We start from the raw sequence: 20,930 nt of genomic DNA, 5'->3' as shown, positions 1-20,930 counted from the left end.
TGGGATGTCACAATGGGCCCTGGGGACAAGCGGGGGTCTCCATGGTGCCACAATGGGCCCCAGTGACAAAGGGGGTCCCCTGAATGTCACAATAGGTCCTGGGGACAATGGGGATCCTGGGACGTCACAATGGGTCCTGGGGACAAGGAGGGATCCCCAGGATGTCACAATGGGCCCTAGGGACAAAGAGGGGTCCCCTGAATGTCACAATGGGCCCTGGGGACAAGGAGGGATCCCTAGGATGTCACAATGGCCCCTGGGGACAATGGGGGGTCCTGGGACGTCACAATGGGCCCTGGGGACAAGGGGGGGTCCCCAGGATGTCACAATGGGCCCGGGGGACAAAGGGGTGCCGAGGATGTCACAATGGGCCCTGGGGACAATGGGGGGTCCTGGGATGTCACAATGGGCCCTGGGGACAAGGGGGTCCCCCACATATCACAATGGGCCCTGGGGACAATGTAAGGTCCTGCGCTGTCACAATGGACCCTGAGGACAAGGGGGGTCCCCAGGATGTCACAATGGGGCCTGGGGACCAGGGGGTGTCCTGGGATGTCACAATGGGCCCCAGTGACAAAGGGGGTCCCTATGGTGCCACAATGGGCCCTGGGGACAAAGGGGGTCCCCTGGATGTCAGAGTGGGCTCTGGGGACAAGGAGGGTCCCCAGGATGTCACAATGGGCCCTGGGGACAAAGAGCGTCCCCAGCATGTCACAATGTGTCCTGGGGACAATGTGGGGTCCTGGGATGTCACAATGGGCCCCAGTGACAAAGGGGCCCCCTGAATGTCACAATGGGTCCTGGGGACAATGGGGGGTCCTGGGATGTCAAAATGGGCCCTGGGGACTAGGAGGGATCCCCAGGATGTCACAATGGGCCCTGGGGACAATGGGGGGTCCTGGGACGTCACAATGGGCCCCAGTGAGTAGGGGGGTCCCCAGGATGTCACAATGGGCTCTGGGGACAAAGAGGGGTCCCCTGAATGTCACAATGGGCCCTGGGGACAAGGGGGTGCAGTGGATGTCACAATGGGCCCTGGGGACAATGGGGGGTCCTGGAATGTCACAATGGGCCTTGGGGACAATGGGGGTCCCCAGGATGTCACAATGGGCCCTGGGGACAATGGGGTTGCCCAGGATGTCACAATGGGCCCTGGGGACAATGGGAGTCCCCAAGGTGTCAGAACGAGCCCTGGGGACAAAGTGAAATCCTGGAATGTCACAATGGCCCCCAGTGACAAAGGGGTTCCCCACGGTGTCACAATGGACCCTGGGGACAAAAGGGGTCCCCAGGATTTCACAATAGCACTGGGGACAAAGGGGGGTCATGGGATGTCACAATGGGCCCTAGGGACAAGGGAGATCCCCATGGCGTCACAATAAGCCCTGGGGACAAAGTGGGGTCCTGGGATGTCACAATGGGCTCTGGGGACAAGGAGGGTCCCCAGGATGTCACAATGGGCCCTGGGGACAAAGGGGGGTCCTGGGATGTCACAATGGGGCCCAGTGACAAAGAGGGTCCTCATGGTGCCACAATGGGCCCTGGGGACAAAGAGCGTCCCCAGCATGTCACAATGGGCTCTGGGGACAAGGAGGGTCCCCAGGATGTCACAATGGGCCCTGTGGACAAAGAGCGTCCCCAGCATGTCACAATGGGCCCTGGGGACAATGGGGGGTCCCCACGGTATCAGAATGGGCCCTGGGGACAAAGGGGGTCCCCAGCATGTCACAATGGGCCCTGGGGACAGTGGGGGGTCCTGGGACGTCTCAATGAGCCCTGGGGACAAGGGGGGGTCCCCAGGATGTCACAATGGGCCCTGGGGACAAAGAGGGGTCCCCTGAATGTCACAATGGGCCCTGGGGACAAGGGGGTGCAGTGGATGTCACAATGGGCCCTGGGGACAATGGGGGGTGTCCAGGATGTGAGAATGAGTCCTGAGGACAAGGGGGGGTCCCCATGGTGTCACAATGGGTCCCCAGTGACAAGGAGGGGTCCCCATGGTGTCACAATAGGCCCTGGGGACAAAGTGGGGTCCAAGAATGTCACAATGGGCCCTGGGGACAAAAGCGGTTGCCATGGTGCCACAATGGGCCCTGAGGTCAAAGGGGGTCCCCATGGTGCTACAATGGCCCTGGGGACAAAGGGGGGTCCTGGGATGTCACAATGGGTCCTGGGGACAAAGGGGGTGTCCCCATGGTGCCACAACGGGCCCTGGGAGCAAGGGGGTGGCCAGGATGTCACAATGGGTCCTGGGGAAAATGGGGGGTGCCCAGGATGTCACAATGGACCCTGAGGACAAGCAGGGGTCTCCATGGTGTCACAATGGGCCCCAGTGACAAAGGGGCTCCCCTGAATGTCACAATAGGTCCTGGGGACAATGGGAGGTCCTGGGACGTCACAATGGGCCCTGGGGACAACGAGGGATCCCCAGGATGTCACAATGGGCCCTGGGGACAAAGAGGGGTCCCCTGAATGTCACAATGGGCCCTGGGGACAAGGGGGTGCAGAGGATGTCACAATGGGCCCTGGGGACAATGGGGGGTCCCCTGAATGTCAAAATGGGCCCTGGGGACAAGGAGGGATTCCCAGGATGTCACAATGGGCCCTGGAGACAAGGGGGTGTCCCTAGGATGTCACAATGGGCCGTGCGGACAAGGGTGGTACCCACGGTGTCACAATGGGCACTGGGCACAAGGGGGGGTCCCTATAGTGTCACAATGGGTCCTGGGGACAAGTGGGGTCCCCAGGATGTCACAAGGGCCCTGGGGACAATGTGGGGTCCTGGGATGTCACAATGGGCCCCAGTGACAAACGGGGGCCCCTGAATGTCACAATGGGCCCTGGGGACAATGGGGGTCCTGGGACGTCCCAATGGGCCCTGGGGACAAGGAGGGATCCCCAGGATGTCACAATGGGCCCTGGGGACAATGGCGGGTTCTGGGACGTCACAATGGGCCCTGGGGACAAGGGGGGGTCCCCTGGATGTCACAATGGGCCCTGGGGAAAAAGAGGGGTCCCCTGAATGTCACAATGGGCCCTGGGGACAAGGGGGTGCTGAGGATGTCACAATGGGCCCTGAGGACAATGGGGGGTCCTGGGACGTCACAATGGGCCCTGGGGACAAGGGGGGGTCCCCTGGATGTCACAATGGGCCCTGGGGAAAAAGAGGGGTCCCCTGAATGTCACAATGGGCCCTGGGGACAAGGGGGTGCTGAGGATGTCACAATGGGCCCTGAGGACAATGGTGGGTCCCCTGAATGTCACAATGGGCCCTGGGGACAACAGGGGGTCCGCAGGATGTCACAATGGGCACTGGGGACAAAGGGTGGGTCCCCATGGTGTCACAATGGGCCCAAGTGACAAGGAGGGTCCCCACGGTGCCAGGATGTGTCCTGGGGACAAGGGCGTCCCCCAGATGTCACAATAAGCCCTGGGGACAAAGTGGGGTCCTGGGATGTCACAATGGGCCCTGGGGACAATGGGAGTCCCCAAGGTGTCAGAACGAGCCCTGGGGACAAAGTGGAATCCTGGAATGTCACAATGGTCCCCAGTGACAAAGGGGTTCCCCATGGTGCCACAATGGGCCCTGGGGACAAAAGGGGTCCCCAGGATTTCACAATGGCCCTGGGGACAAAGGGGGGTCCTGGGATGTCACAATGGGCCCTGGGGACAAAGGGGGTGTCCCCATGGTGCCACAACGGGCCCTGGGAGCAAGGGGGTGGCCAGGATGTCACAATGGGTACTGGGGAAAATGGGGGGTGCCCAGGATGTCACAATGGACCCTGAGGACAAGCGGGGGTCTCCATGGTGTCACAATGGGCCCCAGTGACAAAGGGGCTCCCCTGAATGTCACAGTAGGTCCTGGGGACAATGGGGGGTGCTGGGACGTCACAATGGGCCCTGGGGACAACGAGGGATCCCCAGGATGTCACAATGGGCCCTGGGGACAAAGAGGGGTCCCCTGAATGTCACAATGGGCCCTGGGGACAAGGGGGGTCCCCTGAATGTCACAATGGGTCCTGGGGACAAGGAGGGATCCCCAGGATGTCACAATGGGCCCTGGGGACAATGGGCGGTCCTGGGATGTCACAATGGGCCCTGAGGACAAGGAGGGATCCCCAGGATGTCACAATGGGCCCTGGGAACAATGGGGGGTCGTTAGACGTCACAATGGCCCCTGGGGACAAAGAGGGGTCCCCTGAATGTCACAATGGGCCCTGGGGAAAATGGGGGGTCCTGGGACGTCACAATGGGCCCCAGTGACAAGAGGGGGTCCCCAGGATGTCACAATGGGCCCTGGGGACAAACAGGGGTCCCCTGAATGTCACAATGGGCCCTGGGGACAAGGGGGTGCCGAGGATGTCACAATGTGCCCTGGGGACAATCGGGGGTCCTGGGACGTCACAATGGGCCCTGCGGACAAGGAGGGATCCCCAGGACGTCACAATGGGCCCTGGGGAGAAGGGGGGGTCCCCATAGTGTCACAATGGGTCCTGGGGACAAGTGGGGTCCCCAGGATGTCACAATGGGCCCTGGGGACAATGTGGGGTCCTGGGATGTCACAATGGGCCCCAGGGACAAAGGGGGTCCCCTGAATGTCACAATGGGTCCTGGGGACAATGGGGGGTCCTGGGACGTCACAATGGGCCCTGGGGACAAGGAGGGATCCCCAGGATGTCACAATGGGCCCTGGGGACAATGGGCGGTCCTGGGACGTCACAATGGGCCCTGAGGACAAGGAGGAATCCCCAGGATGTCACAATGGGCCCTGGGGACAATGGAGGGTCCTGGGACGTCACAATGGGCCCTGGGGACAAGAGGGGGTCCCCTGGATGTCACAATGGGCTCTGGGGACAAAGGGGGGTGTCGTCGGTGTCACAATGGGCCCCAGTGTCAAAGGGGGTCCCCATGGTGCCACAATAGGCCCTGGAGACAAAGGGGGTCCCTTGGATGTCACAATGGGCTCTGGGGACAAGGAGGGTCCCCAGGATGTCACAATGGGCCGTGGGGACAAGGAGGGATCCCCAGGATGTCACAATGGGCCCTGGGGACAATGGGGGGTCCTTAGACTTCACAATGGGCCCTGGAGACAAAGAGGGGTCCCCTGAATGTCACAATGGGCCCTGGGGACAATGGGGGGTCCTGGGACGTCACAATGGGCCCCAGTGACAAGAGGGGGTCCCCAGGATGTCACAATGGGCCCTGGGAACAAACAGGGGTCCCCGGAATGTCACAATGGGCCCTGGGGACAAGGGGGTGCCGAGGGTGTCACAATGGGCCCTGGGGACAATGGGGGGTCCTGGGACGTCACAATGGGCCCTGCGGACAAGGGTGGTACCCAGGATGTCACAATGGGCCCTGGGAACAAGGGGGTGTCCCCATAGTGTCACAATGGGCCCTGGGGACAAGGAGGGATCCCCAGGATGTCACAATGGGCCCTGGGGACAATGGGGGGTCCTGGGACGTCACAATGAGCCCTGCGGACAAGGGTGGTACCCAGGATGTCACAATGGGCCCTGGGAACAAGGGGGTGTCCCCATAGTGTCACAATGGGCCCTGGGGACAAGGAGGGATCCCCAGGATGTCACAATGGGCCCTGGGAACAATGGGGGGTCCTGGGACGTCACAATGGGCTGTGGGGACAAGGGGGGGTCCCCAGGATGTCACAATGTGCCCTGGGTTTCAAAGAGGCGTCCCCTGAATGTCACAATGGGCCCTTGGGACAATGGGGGGTCCTAAGACGTCACAATGGGCCCTGAGGACAAGGAGGGATCCCCAGGATGTCACAATGGGCCCTGGGGACAATGGGGGGTCCCCTGAATGTCACAATGGGCCCTGGCGACAACGGGGTGCAGTGGATGTCACAATGGGCCCTGGGGACAATGGGGGGTCCTAAGACGTCACAATGTGCCCCAGTGACAAGGGGGGGTCCCCAGGATGTCACAATGGGCCCTGGGGACAAAGAGGGGTCCCCTGAATGTCACAATGGGCCCTGGCGACAACGGGGTGCAGTGGATGTCACAATGGGCCCTGGGGACAATGGGGGGTCCTGGAATGTCACAATGGGCCCTGGGGACAAAGGGGATGTCCACATGGTGCCACCATGGGTCCTGGGAGCAAGGGGGTCCCCAGGATGTCACAATGGGTCCTGGGGACAATGGGAGGTGCCCAAGATGTCACAATGGACCCTGAGGACAAGCAGGGGTCTCCATGGTGTCACAATGGGCCCCAGTGACAAGGGGGGGTCCCCTGAATGTCACAATGGGCCCTGGCGACAACGGGGTGCAGTGGATGTCACAATGGGCCCTGGGGACAATGGGGGGTCCTGGAATGTCACAATGGGCCCTGGGGACAAAGGGGATGTCCACATGGTGCCACCATGGGTCCTGGGAGCAAGGGGGTCCCCAGGATGTCACAATGGGTCCTGGGGACAATGGGAGGTGCCCAAGATGTCACAATGGACCCTGAGGACAAGCAGGGGTCTCCATGGTGTCACAATGGGCCCCAGTGACAAGGGGGGGTCCCCATGGTGTCACAATGGGCCCTGGGGACAATGGGGGGTCCCCTGAATGTCAAAATGGGCCCTGGGGACAAGGAGGGATTCCCAGGATGTCACAATGGGCCCTGGAGACAAGGGGGTGTCCCTAGGATGTCACAATGGGCCGTGCGGACAAGGGTGGTACCCACGGTGTCACAATGGGCACTGGGCACAAGGGGGGGTCCCTATAGTGTCACAATGGGTCCTGGGGACAAGTGGGGTCCCCAGGATGTCACAAGGGCCCTGGGGACAATGTGGGGTCCTGGGATGTCACAATGGGCCCCAGTGACAAACGGGGGCCCCTGAATGTCACAATGGGCCCTGGGGACAATGGGGGTCCTGGGACGTCCCAATGGGCCCTGGGGACAAGGAGGGATCCCCAGGATGTCACAATGGGCCCTGGGGACAATGGCGGGTTCTGGGACGTCACAATGGGCCCTGGGGACAAGGGGGGGTCCCCTGGATGTCACAATGGGCCCTGGGGAAAAAGAGGGGTCCCCTGAATGTCACAATGGGCCCTGGGGACAAGGGGGTGCTGAGGATGTCACAATGGGCCCTGAGGACAATGGGGGGTCCTGGGACGTCACAATGGGCCCTGAGGACAATGGTGGGTCCCCTGAATGTCACAATGGGCCCTGGGGACAACAGGGGGTCCGCAGGATGTCACAATGGGCACTGGGGACAAAGGGTGGGTCCCCATGGTGTCACAATGGGCCCAAGTGACAAGGAGGGTCCCCACGGTGCCAGGATGTGTCCTGGGGACAAGGGCGTCCCCCAGATGTCACAATAAGCCCTGGGGACAAAGTGGGGTCCTGGGATGTCACAATGGGCCCTGGGGACAATGGGAGTCCCCAAGGTGTCAGAACGAGCCCTGGGGACAAAGTGGAATCCTGGAATGTCACAATGGTCCCCAGTGACAAAGGGGTTCCCCATGGTGCCACAATGGGCCCTGGGGACAAAAGGGGTCCCCAGGATTTCACAATGGCCCTGGGGACAAAGGGGGGTCCTGGGATGTCACAATGGGCCCTGGGGACAAAGGGGGTGTCCCCATGGTGCCACAACGGGCCCTGGGAGCAAGGGGGTGGCCAGGATGTCACAATGGGTACTGGGGAAAATGGGGGGTGCCCAGGATGTCACAATGGACCCTGAGGACAAGCGGGGGTCTCCATGGTGTCACAATGGGCCCCAGTGACAAAGGGGCTCCCCTGAATGTCACAGTAGGTCCTGGGGACAATGGGGGGTGCTGGGACGTCACAATGGGCCCTGGGGACAACGAGGGATCCCCAGGATGTCACAATGGGCCCTGGGGACAAAGAGGGGTCCCCTGAATGTCACAATGGGCCCTGGGGACAAGGGGGGTCCCCTGAATGTCACAATGGGTCCTGGGGACAAGGAGGGATCCCCAGGATGTCACAATGGGCCCTGGGGACAATGGGCGGTCCTGGGATGTCACAATGGGCCCTGAGGACAAGGAGGGATCCCCAGGATGTCACAATGGGCCCTGGGAACAATGGGGGGTCGTTAGACGTCACAATGGCCCCTGGGGACAAAGAGGGGTCCCCTGAATGTCACAATGGGCCCTGGGGAAAATGGGGGGTCCTGGGACGTCACAATGGGCCCCAGTGACAAGAGGGGGTCCCCAGGATGTCACAATGGGCCCTGGGGACAAACAGGGGTCCCCTGAATGTCACAATGGGCCCTGGGGACAAGGGGGTGCCGAGGATGTCACAATGTGCCCTGGGGACAATCGGGGGTCCTGGGACGTCACAATGGGCCCTGCGGACAAGGAGGGATCCCCAGGACGTCACAATGGGCCCTGGGGAGAAGGGGGGGTCCCCATAGTGTCACAATGGGTCCTGGGGACAAGTGGGGTCCCCAGGATGTCACAATGGGCCCTGGGGACAATGTGGGGTCCTGGGATGTCACAATGGGCCCCAGGGACAAAGGGGGTCCCCTGAATGTCACAATGGGTCCTGGGGACAATGGGGGGTCCTGGGACGTCACAATGGGCCCTGGGGACAAGGAGGGATCCCCAGGATGTCACAATGGGCCCTGGGGACAATGGGCGGTCCTGGGACGTCACAATGGGCCCTGAGGACAAGGAGGAATCCCCAGGATGTCACAATGGGCCCTGGGGACAATGGAGGGTCCTGGGACGTCACAATGGGCCCTGGGGACAAGAGGGGGTCCCCTGGATGTCACAATGGGCTCTGGGGACAAAGGGGGGTGTCGTCGGTGTCACAATGGGCCCCAGTGTCAAAGGGGGTCCCCATGGTGCCACAATAGGCCCTGGAGACAAAGGGGGTCCCTTGGATGTCACAATGGGCTCTGGGGACAAGGAGGGTCCCCAGGATGTCACAATGGGCCGTGGGGACAAGGAGGGATCCCCAGGATGTCACAATGGGCCCTGGGGACAATGGGGGGTCCTTAGACTTCACAATGGGCCCTGGAGACAAAGAGGGGTCCCCTGAATGTCACAATGGGCCCTGGGGACAATGGGGGGTCCTGGGACGTCACAATGGGCCCCAGTGACAAGAGGGGGTCCCCAGGATGTCACAATGGGCCCTGGGAACAAACAGGGGTCCCCGGAATGTCACAATGGGCCCTGGGGACAAGGGGGTGCCGAGGGTGTCACAATGGGCCCTGGGGACAATGGGGGGTCCTGGGACGTCACAATGGGCCCTGCGGACAAGGGTGGTACCCAGGATGTCACAATGGGCCCTGGGAACAAGGGGGTGTCCCCATAGTGTCACAATGGGCCCTGGGGACAAGGAGGGATCCCCAGGATGTCACAATGGGCCCTGGGGACAATGGGGGGTCCTGGGACGTCACAATGAGCCCTGCGGACAAGGGTGGTACCCAGGATGTCACAATGGGCCCTGGGAACAAGGGGGTGTCCCCATAGTGTCACAATGGGCCCTGGGGACAAGGAGGGATCCCCAGGATGTCACAATGGGCCCTGGGAACAATGGGGGGTCCTGGGACGTCACAATGGGCTGTGGGGACAAGGGGGGGTCCCCAGGATGTCACAATGTGCCCTGGGTTTCAAAGAGGCGTCCCCTGAATGTCACAATGGGCCCTTGGGACAATGGGGGGTCCTAAGACGTCACAATGGGCCCTGAGGACAAGGAGGGATCCCCAGGATGTCACAATGGGCCCTGGGGACAATGGGGGGTCCCCTGAATGTCACAATGGGCCCTGGCGACAACGGGGTGCAGTGGATGTCACAATGGGCCCTGGGGACAATGGGGGGTCCTAAGACGTCACAATGTGCCCCAGTGACAAGGGGGGGTCCCCAGGATGTCACAATGGGCCCTGGGGACAAAGAGGGGTCCCCTGAATGTCACAATGGGCCCTGGCGACAACGGGGTGCAGTGGATGTCACAATGGGCCCTGGGGACAATGGGGGGTCCTGGAATGTCACAATGGGCCCTGGGGACAAAGGGGATGTCCACATGGTGCCACCATGGGTCCTGGGAGCAAGGGGGTCCCCAGGATGTCACAATGGGTCCTGGGGACAATGGGAGGTGCCCAAGATGTCACAATGGACCCTGAGGACAAGCAGGGGTCTCCATGGTGTCACAATGGGCCCCAGTGACAAGGGGGGGTCCCCTGAATGTCACAATGGGCCCTGGCGACAACGGGGTGCAGTGGATGTCACAATGGGCCCTGGGGACAATGGGGGGTCCTGGAATGTCACAATGGGCCCTGGGGACAAAGGGGATGTCCACATGGTGCCACCATGGGTCCTGGGAGCAAGGGGGTCCCCAGGATGTCACAATGGGTCCTGGGGACAATGGGAGGTGCCCAAGATGTCACAATGGACCCTGAGGACAAGCAGGGGTCTCCATGGTGTCACAATGGGCCCCAGTGACAAGGGGGGGTCCCCATGGTGTCACAATGGGCCCTGGGGACAAACGTGGTTCCCCTCAATATCAAAATGGGTCCTGGGGACAAAGTGGGCTCCTCGGATGTCACAATGGACACTGGGGACAACGGGAGGTCCTGGGACGTCACAATGGGCCCTGGGGACAAAGTTGGTCCCCACGATGTCTCAATGAGCCCCAGTGACAAAGGGGGGTCCCCAGGATGTCACAATGGGCCGTGGGGACAATGAGGGGTCCTGGGACATCACAATGGGTCCTGGGGACAAGGGGGGGACCCCTGAATGTCACAATGGGCCCTGGGGACAATAGGGGATCCTGGAACGTCACAATGGGCCCTGGGGACAAGGGGGGTGTCCCCTGAATGTCACAATGGGCCCTGGCGACAATGTGGGGTCCTGGGATGTCACAATGGGCCCCAGTGACAAAGGGGGTCCCCTGAATGTCACAGTGGGCTCTAGGGACAATGGGGGGTCCTGGGAAGTCACAATGGGCCCTGGGGACAAGGGGGGTGTCCCCTGAATGTCACAATGGGCCCTGGGGAGAAAGGGGGTCCCCAGGATGTCAAAATGGGCCTTGGGGACAAAGTGGGGTTCTTGGATATCACAATGTGACACAGTGCAAAGGCGGTCCCCATGGTGCCACAATGAGCCCTGGGGACAAAGGGAGGTCCCTAGGATGTCACAATGGGCCCTTGGGACAATGGGGTTCCTGGGATGTCACAACGGGTCCCCAGTGACAAAGGGGGTCCCCAGGATGTCTCAATGGGCCCTGAGGACAATGGGAGGTCCCCATGGTGTCACAAAGGGTCCCCAGTGACAAGGGAGGTCCCCACGGTGCCAGGATGGGTCCTGCGGACAAGGAGGTCCCCAGGATGTCACCATGGGCCCTGGGGACAAAGGGGGTCCCCAGGATGTCACAATGGGCCCTGGGGACAAAGAGACTCCCCAGGATGTCACAATGGGACCTGGGGACAAGGGGGTCTCCAGGAACTCACAATGGGCTCTGGGGACAATGGAGGTTCCCCAGGATGTTCACAATAGGCCCTGAGGACAAGGGGTGGTCCCCATGGTGTCACAACGGGTCCCCAGTGACAAGGGGGTCCCCAAGGTGTCACAATGGGCCCTTGGAACAACGGGGGGTCCTGGGAGGTAACAATAGGCCCTAGGGACAAAGGGGGTCCCCACGGTGTTACAATGGTCCCGGGTGACAAAGGGGGATGCCCAGGATGTCACAATGGGCCCTGAGGCAAGGAGGGGTCTCCATGGTGTCACGATGGGTCCTGGGGACAAGGGGGTCCCCAGGATGTAAGAATGAACCCTGGGGACAATGGGGGGTCCTGCGACGTCACAATGGGTCCTGGGGACAAAGGGTGTCTCCAGGATGTCACAATGGGCTCTGGGGACAATGCAGGGTCCTGGGACGTCACAATGAGTCCTTAGGACAAAGAGGGGTCCCCAGGATGTCACAATGGGCCCTGGGGACAATGTGGGGTCCTGGGATGTCACAATGGGCCCCAGTGACAAAGGGGGTGCCCTGAATGTCACAATGGGCCCTGGGGACAATGGGGGGGGTCTTGGGACGTCACAATGGGCCCTGGGGACAAGGAGGGATCCCCAGGATGTCACAATGGGCCCTGGGGACAATGGGGGGTCCTGGGACATCACAATGGGCCCTGGGGACAAGAGGGGGTCCCCAGGATGTCACAATGGGCCCTGGGGACAAAGAGGTGTCCCCTGAATGTCACAATGGGCCCTGGGGACAAGGGGGTGCAGAGGATGTCACAATAGGCCCTGGGGACAATGGGGGGTCCTGGGACGTCACAATGGGCCCTGGGGACAAGGAGGGATCCCCAGGATGTCACAATGGGCCCTGGGGACAATGGGGGGTCCCGGGACATCACAATGGGCCCGGGGAACAAGGGGGTTCCCCAGGATGTCACAATGGGCCCTGGGGACAAAGAGGGGCCCTACAACGTCACAATCAGCCCTGGGTACATGGGGGGATCCCCTGAAAGTCGCAATGAGCCTTGGGAGCAGAGGGGGCTCCCCAGGACGTCACAATGGGCCCTGGGAACAATGCGGGTCCCCTGAATGTCAAAATGGGCCCTGGGGACAAAGGGGGGTCCGCAGGATGTCACAATGGGCACTGGGGACAAAGGGGAGGTCCCCATGGTGTCACAATGGGCCCAAGTGACAAGGAGGGTCCCCACGGTGCCACGATGGGTCCTGGGGACAAGGGGGTCCCCCAGATGTCACAATGGGCCCTGGGGACAATGGGGTTGCCCAGGATGTCACAATGGACCCTGGGGACAAAGGGGGATCCCCAGGATGTCACAATGGGCCCTGGGGACCAGGGGGGTCCTGCGATGTCACAATGGGCCCTGGGGACAAGGAGGGTCCCCAGGATTTCACAATGACCCCTGCGGACAAGGGGGGTGTCGATGGTTTCACAATGGGCCCTGGGAACAAGGTGGGGTCCCCATAGTGTCACAATGGGTCCTGGGGACAAGTGGGGTCCCCAGGATGTCACAATGGGTCCTGGGGACAATGTGGGGTCCTGGGATGTCACAATGGGCCCCAGTGACAAAGGGGTTCCCCATGGTGCCACAATGGTCCCTGGGGACAAAGGGGGTCCCCAGGATTTGACAATAGCACTGGGGACAAATGGGGGTCATGGGATGTCACAGTGGGCCCTGGGGACAAGGGAGATCCCCATGGTGTCACAATAAGCCCTGGGGACAAAGTGGGGTGTTGGGATGTCACAATGGGCCCCAGTGACAAAAGGGGGTCCCCATGGTGCCACAATGGGCCGTGGGGACCAGGGGGGGTACTGCAATGTCACAATGGGCCCTGGGGAGAAAGGGGGTCCCCTGGATGTCACAATGGGCTCTGGGGACAAGGAGTGTCCCCAGGATGTCACAATGGGCCCTGGGGACAAACGGGGGTGTCGACGGTGTCAAAATGGGTCCTGGGGACAAAGGGCGTCCCCAGGATGTCACAATATGCCCTGGGGACAAAGGGGGTCCCCACGGTATCAGAATGGGCCCTGGGGACAAAGGGGGATCCCCAGGATGTCACAATGGGCCCTGGGGACAATGGGGGGTCCTGGGACGTCACAATGGGCCCCAGTGACAAGGGGGGGTCCCCTGAATGTCACAATGGGCCCTGGGGACAAGGGCGTGCCGAGGATGTCACAATAGGCCCTGGGGACAATGGGGTCCCCTGAATGTCACAATGTGCCCTGGGAACAAAAGGGGTTGCCATGGTGCCACAAGGGGCCCTGGGGTCAAAGGCGGTCCCCATGGTGCTAAAATGGGCCCTGGGAGCAAGGGGGTGGCCAGGATGTCACAATGGGTCCTGGGGACAATGGGGGGTGCCCAGGATGTCACAATGGACCCTGAGGACATGGGGGGGTCCCCATGGTGTCACAATGGGTCCCCAGTGACACGGGGGGGTCCCCATGGTGCCACAATGAGCCCTGGGGACAAAGGGAGGTCCCTACAATGTCACAATGGGCCCTGGGGACTAATGAGGTCCCCACGGTGTCACAATGCGTCCTGGAGAAAAAGGGGAGTCCCCAGGATGTTACAATCTGCTCTTGGCACAATGGGGTTCCTGGGATGTCACAATGGGTCCCCAGTGACAAAGGGGGTCCCCAGGATGTCTCAATGGGCCCTGAGGACAATGGGAGGTCCCCATGGTGTCACAAAGGGTCCCCAGTGACAAGGGAGGTCCCCACGGTGCCACGATGGGTCCTGGGGACAAGGAGGTCCCCAGGATGCCACAATGGGCCCTGGGGACAATGGGGGGTCCTGGGACGTCACAATGGGCCCTGGGGACAAAGAGGCTCCCCAGGATGTCACAATGGGACCTGGGGACAAGGGGGTCCCCAGGACTCACAGTGGGCTCTGGGGACAATGGAGGTTCCCCAGGATGTTCACAATAGGCCCTGAGGACAAGGGGTGGTCCCCATGGTGTCACAATGGGTCCCCAGTGACAAGGGGGGTCCCCAAGTGTCACAATGGGCCCTGGGGACAATGGGGGTCCCGGGACGGAATAATAGGCCCTGGGGACAAAGGGGGGGTCCCACAGTGTCACAGTGGGCCCTGGGGACAAAGGGGGTCCCCACGGTGTTACAATGGTCCAGGGGGAAAAAGGGGGATGCCCAGGATGTCACAATGGGCCCTGAGGACAAGGGGGGCTCCCCAGGGTGTCGGAATGGGTCCCCAGTGACAAGGAGGGTCCCCATGGTGTCACGATGGGTCCTGGGGACAAGGGGGTCCCCAGGATGTAACAATGGACCCTGGGGACAATGGGGGGTGCTGGGACGTCACAATGGGCCCTGGAGACAAAGGGGGTCCCCAGGATGTCACAATGGGCCCTGGGGACAATGTGGGGTCCTGGGACGTCACAATGGGCCCCAGTGACAAAGGGGGTCCCCAGGATGTCACAATGGGCCCTGGGGACAATCTGGGGTCCTGGGACGTCACAATGGGCCCTGGGGACAAGGAGGGATCCCCAGGATGTCAGAATGGGCCCTGGGGACAATGGGGGGTCCTGGGACGTTACAATGGGCCCTGGGGACAAGAGGGGGTCCCCAGGATGTCACAATGGGCCCTGGGGACAAAGAGGGGTCCCCTGAATGTCACAATGGGCCCTGGGGACAAGGGGGTGCCGAGGATGTCACAATGGGCCCTGGGGACAAGGGGGGGTCCCCAGGATGTCACAATGGGCCCTGGGGACAAAGAGGGGTCTCTAAAGTGTCACAATGGGCCCTGGGGACAAAGAGGGGTCCCCTGAAAGTCACAATGAGCCCTGGGAACAGAGGGGGTCCCCAGGACGTCACAATGGGCCCTAGGAACAATGGGGGTCCCTTGAAGGTCACAATGGGCCCTGGGGACAATGGTGGGTGTCCTGAATGTCAAAATGGGCCCTGGGGACAAAGGGGGGGTCCGCAGGATGTCACAATGGGCACTGGGGACAAAGGGGGAGTCCCCATGGTGTCACAATGGGCCCAAGTGACAAGGAGGGCACCCACGGTGCCACAATGGGTCCTGGGGACAAGGGGGTCCCCCAGATGTCACAATGGGCCCTGGGGACATTGGGGTTGCCCAGGATGTCACAATGGGCCCTGGGGACAATGGTGGGTCCCCTGAATGTCAAAATGGGCCCTGGGGACAAAGGGGGGTAGCAGGATGTCACAATGGGTACTGGGGACAAAGGGGGCGTCCCCATGGTGTCAGAATGAGCCCAAGTGACAAGGAGGGCCCCACGGTGCCACGATGGGTCCTGGGGACAAGGGGGTCCCCCAGATGTCAGAATGGGCCCTGGGGACAATGGGGTTGCCCAGGATGTCACAATGGACCCTGGGGACAAAGGGGGATCCCCAGGATGTCACAATGGGCCCTGGGGACAATGGGAGTCCCCAAGGTGTCAGAACGAGCCCTGGGGACAAAGTGGAATCCTGGGATGTCACAATGGCCCCCAGTGACAAAGGGGTTCCCCATGGTGCCACAATGGGCCCTGGGGACAAAGGGGGTCCGCAGGATTTCAGAATAGCACTGGGGACAAAGGGGGGTCACGGGATGTCACAGTGGGCCCTGGGGACAAGGGAGGTCCCCATGGTGTCACAATAAGCCCTGGGGACAAAGTGGGGTCCTGGGATGTCACAATGGGCCCCAGTGACAAAGGGGGTCCCCATGGTGCCACAATGGGCCGTGGGGACAAAAGGGGTCCGCAGGATGTCACAGTGGGCCCTGGGGACCAGGGGGGGTCCTGCGATGTCACAATGGGCCCTGGGGACAAAGGGGGTCCCCTGGATGTCACAATGGGCTCTGGGGACAAGGGTGGTACCCACGGTGTCACAATGGGCCCTGGGAACAAGGCGGGGTGCCCATAGTGTCACAATGGGTCCTGGGGACAAGTGGGGTCCCCAGGATGTCACAATGGGCCCTGAGGACAATGTGGGGTCCTGGGATGTCACAATGGGCCCCAGTGACAAAGGGGGTGCCCTGAATGTCACAATGGGTCCTGAAGACAATGGGGGGTCCTGGGACGTCACAATGGGCCCTGGGGACAAGGAGGGATCCCCAGGATGTCACAATGGGCCCTGGGGACAAGGGCGGGTCCCCAGGATGTCACAATGTGCCCTGGGTACAAAGAGGCGTCCCCTGAATGTCGCAATGGGCCCTGGGGACAAGGGGGGGTCCTGGGATGTCACAATGGGCCCTGGGGCCAAACAGGGATCCCCAGGATGTCACAATGGGCCCTGGGGACAATGGGGGGTCCTGGGACGTCACAATGGGCCCCAGTGATAAGGGGGCATCCCCAGGATGTCATAATGGGCCCTGGGGACCAGGGGGGTCCTTCGATGTCACAATGGGCCCTGGGGACAAAGGGGGGTCCTGGGATGTCTCAATGAGCCCTGCGGACAAGGGTGGTACCCACGGTGTCACAATGGGCCCTGGGAACAAGGGGGGGACCCCATAGTGTCACAATGGGTCCTGGGGACAAGTGGGGTCCCCACGATGTCACAATGTGTCCTGGGGACAATGTGGGGTCCTGGGATGTCACAATGGGCCCCAGTGACAAAGGGGCCCCCTGAATGTCACAATGGGTCCTGGGGAAAATGGGGGGTCCTGGGACGTCACAATGGGCCCTGGGGACAAGGAGGGATCCCCAGGATGTCACAATGGGCCCTGGGGACAAAGAGGCGTCCCCGGAATGTCACAATGGGCCCTGGGGACAAAGAGGAGTCCCCTGAATGTCACAATGGGCCCTGGGGACAAGGAGGGATCCTGGGACGTCACAATGGGCCCCAGTGACAAGGGGGGGTCCCCAGGATGTCACAATGGGCCCTGGGGACAAGGAGGGGTCCCCAGGATGTCAAAATGGGCCCTGGGGACAATGGGGGGTCCTAAGACGTCACAATGAACCCTGGGGACAACGGGGGGTCCTGGGACGTCACAATGGGCCCCAGTGACAAGGGGCGGTCCCCAGGATGTCACAATGGGCCCTGGGGACAAAGAGGAGTCCCCTGAATGTCACAATGGGCCCTGGGGACAATGGGGGTCCCCAGGATGTCACAATGGGCCCTGGGGACAATAGGAGGTTCTGGGATGTCACAATGGGCCCTTGGGGTTTAGAAGTCAGGTCTAAGAGTGCAGCGTTTGGGGTGCAGGGGCTTGGGGGGAAATTTAAGGTTGCAGAGTGTGGGGTGCACAGGACTGGGGCACAGGATTTGGGGGTGCGGGGTTTCAGGGTTCAGGATTTGGAGGTGTGGAGTTTTGGGGTACAGGGGTTGGGAGTGCAGGGTGGTGGGGGTGAGAGATTTGGGTGCAGGATTTGGGGGTGCAGAGTCTTGGGAGGCAAGGATCCGGGTCTTCAGGATTTGGGGGTTCAGTGTTTAGGGCAGCACAATCTTGGGGTGCAGGGGTTTGCAGTGAAAGGTTTGGCAGGCAGGATTTGGGGTGCAGGATTCTGGGGTGCTGGGTTTGGGGTACAGGATTTGGTGTTGCAGGGATGGGGTTGAAGGGTTTGGGTTGCCAGGCCTTTGAGGTGCAGGATTTGGAGGTGCAGGGTTTGGGAGGGAATTCTTTGGGGTGCAGGGTTTGGGGGCAGGTTTAGGGGTGGAGGGTATAGGACGGAAAGATTTGGGAATGCAGGGTTTGGGGTGCAGGTTTCGGGGTTCAGGAAGGTAGGGAGGGCAGGATTAGGGGGTGCAAGGTTTCAGTTGTAGGGTTTAGGGGTGCAGAGTTTGGTAGGGCCGAATTTGGGGGTGCAGGATCTGGGGTGCAGGGTTTGGGAAGACAGGATCGGGGGTGGAAGATTTGTGGATGCAGGACTGAGGGGCAGGGTTTTGGCGCAGGGCTTGGGGTCAGGATCTGGGGTGCAGGTTTGGGAAGAGTATTTTGGGGTGCAGGATTTTGGGTGCCGTGTCTGCGGGGCAGGTTTGGGGTGATCACTGCTGATCCGCACACACTCTCTCTCTCTGTCCCCATTGTCCCCAATGCCCCCTTACCTGTCTCACCTCCCTCTCCAGCTCCGCTCCCACCCCCCCAATCCCCCTCAGCGGGGCCAGCCCGGGGTGCAGCTCCTGCAACGGCTCCTCCTCTGCATTCATTAACAATTAACACCCTCAGCAGCGCTAATTAACACCCCCCCCACCCCCCCATATCCCCGCTGCCCCCTAATTACCCCCTAATTCGCGCTAATCACCCCTAATTCCCCCTCATTACTCACCCAGCAGCCCCTCGATGTCCGCAGCCGCCATCTTGCCCCGCCGGGAGGGCCACAAACCACCTCAAAATTGACCCAAAATAGCGCTTTTTCAACCCAAAACCCTCCCGCTGAGGCTCCCCGAGCTGTGTCCCCAAAGCCCCCGCTGTTGTCACCTCGGGAAAAGCGCGAAAAAAGCGGCCCCGGGGGTCCCCGCGCTTCGCTTCGCGCTCTGAGGGAAAGCGCGGGAAAACGAGCGGAGACGGAAAGAGCCGAGCGGAGACGGAAAGAGCCGAGCGGAGCCGAATGGGCCCGAGCGGAGCCGAACGGCGCCCGAGCGGAGCCGAGCGGCGCCCGAGCGGAGCCGAGCGGCGCCCGAGTCCCTGCCGGGGCCGAACGCACCCGAAGGGACCCGAAGTCTTCCCGAAGGGGTCCGAGTGGAGCCGAACGCACCCGAACGCACCCGAAGGGGCCGAACGCACCCGAAGGGACCCGAAGTCTTCCCGAAGGGGTCCGAGTGGAGCCGAACGCGCCCGAAGGGACCCGAACCCACCCGAAGGGGCCCGAGTGGAGCCGAACAAACCCGAAGGGACCCGAACCCACCCGAAGGGACCCGAACGCACCCGAAGGGACCCGAACGCACCCGAAGGGACCCGAACGCACCCGAAGGGGTCCGAGTGGAGCCGAACGCACCCGAAGGGAGCCGAACGCACCCGAAGGGACCCGAAGTCTCCCCGAAGGGGCCCGAAGTCTCCCCGAAGGGGCCCGAACCCACCCGAAAGTGCCCCAAAAGGCGCCAAACTCCCAAATCCCCCCCTTTTTACCCCAAAACCCGTGTTCCGCTCCCCCCCCGGCCCCTCCTCTTCCTCCCCCCGCCCCCTTTCTTCCCCTTTTCCCGCCTCACGATCGTTTCCCGCCGCGGCGGTGGCTGCGAGCGAGGCCACGCCCCCTTCCTCAGGCGGCGGCCAATGGGAAGCGGGGGGGGGTGCGTGGCCACGCCCACTGTGCGTGGCGTGCGCGGAGGCGGCTCCGAGAGGAGCCGAAGATACACGAAGGGAGCCGAAGGGACCCGAGGGGACCCGAAGGGACCCGAACGCACCCGAAGGGACCCGAACGCACCCGAAGGGACCCGAGTGGGGCCCGAACGCACCCGAGGGGACCCGAAGGCACCCGAAGGGACCCGAACGCACCCGAAGGGACCCGAACGCATCCGAAGGGACCCGAGTGGGACCCGAACACACCCGAAGGGACCCGAAGGGACCCGAGTGGGGCCCGCACTCACCCGAAAAGACCCGAGGGGACCCGAACGCACTTAGGGGGCTCCATGAGTCACTTATGGGTCACTATGGGGCACTCCTGGGTCCCTAAGGGGGAAATTATGGGGGTCTATGGGGAGTTCAGGAGGGACCCAGGAGTACCCCAAGGGACCCAGGAGTGCCCCAAAGGACCCAGGAGTTCAGGAGGGACCCAGGAGTGCCCCAAAGGACCCAGGAGTTCAGGAGGGACCCAGGAGTGCCCCAAAGGACCCAGGAGTACCCAAATGTGTTGTGTTTTGTTTTTTCTCTCTTGTTTATGTCCTCTTTTACCTGAAATGGGACAATGGGGGCAATGGGGGGCAATGGGGTCAATGGGGGGCAATGGGGTCAGTGGGGGGCAATGGGGTCAGTGGGGGGCAATGGGGGACAATGGGGGCAGTGGGTACAATGGGGGCAATGGGGGCAATGGGGGGCAATGGGGGGCAATGGGGGCAGTGGGGGGCAATGGGGGGCAATGGGACAATGGGGGGCAATGGGGTTCAATGGGGGGCAATGGGAGTCAATGCGGTCAATGGGTCAATGGGGTCAATGGGGGCAATGGGAGTCAATGGGAGTCAATGGGGGGCAATGGGGATCAATGGGTCAACGGGGTCAATGGGGGTCAATGGGAGTCAATGGGTCAATGGGGGCAATGGGGGGCAATGGGGATCAATGGTGATCAATGGGGGGCAATGGGAGTCAATGGGGGGTCAATGGGGGGTCAATGAAGTCAATGACTCAATGGGGGTCAATGGGGATCAATGGGTCAATGGGGTCAGTGGGGTCAATGGGTCAATGGGAGTCAATGGGGTCAATGGGGGTCAATGGGGATCAATGGGGATCAATGGGTCAATGGGAGTCAATGGGGTCAATGGGTCAATGGGGTCAATGGGGATCAATGGGTCAATGGGGATCAATGGGGGGCAATGGGGATCAATGGGTCAATGGGGTCAATGGTCAATGGGGGTCAATCGGTCAATGGGGATCAATGGGG

At 61.7% G+C, this 20,930-nt stretch overlaps 1 long non-coding RNA gene across 1 annotated transcript in view; it reads right to left on the bottom strand.

Annotated features, from left to right (window-relative positions):
- The window catches only part of LOC139826901 (uncharacterized), a 37,033-nt gene extending 17,323 nt beyond the window's left edge, over positions 1 to 19,710 (bottom strand). Inside the window, exons 1-2 of the long non-coding RNA XR_011737012.1 lie at positions 19,546 to 19,710; positions 18,666 to 18,725 (exon numbers count right to left, since the gene is read on the bottom strand). This is a non-coding gene — a long non-coding RNA (uncharacterized lncRNA). The remainder of the gene's footprint in view (positions 1 to 18,665; positions 18,726 to 19,545) is intronic.
- Positions 19,711 to 20,930: the final 1,220 nt, after the last annotated feature.

This window comes from Patagioenas fasciata, unplaced genomic scaffold, assembly GCF_037038585.1.
Source record: "Patagioenas fasciata isolate bPatFas1 unplaced genomic scaffold, bPatFas1.hap1 Unplaced_6, whole genome shotgun sequence".
Classification (NCBI taxonomy): domain Eukaryota; kingdom Metazoa; phylum Chordata; class Aves; order Columbiformes; family Columbidae; genus Patagioenas; species Patagioenas fasciata.
The sequence above is the reverse complement of the archived record's forward strand: the minus strand, read 5'-3'. Positions and strand labels throughout refer to the sequence as shown.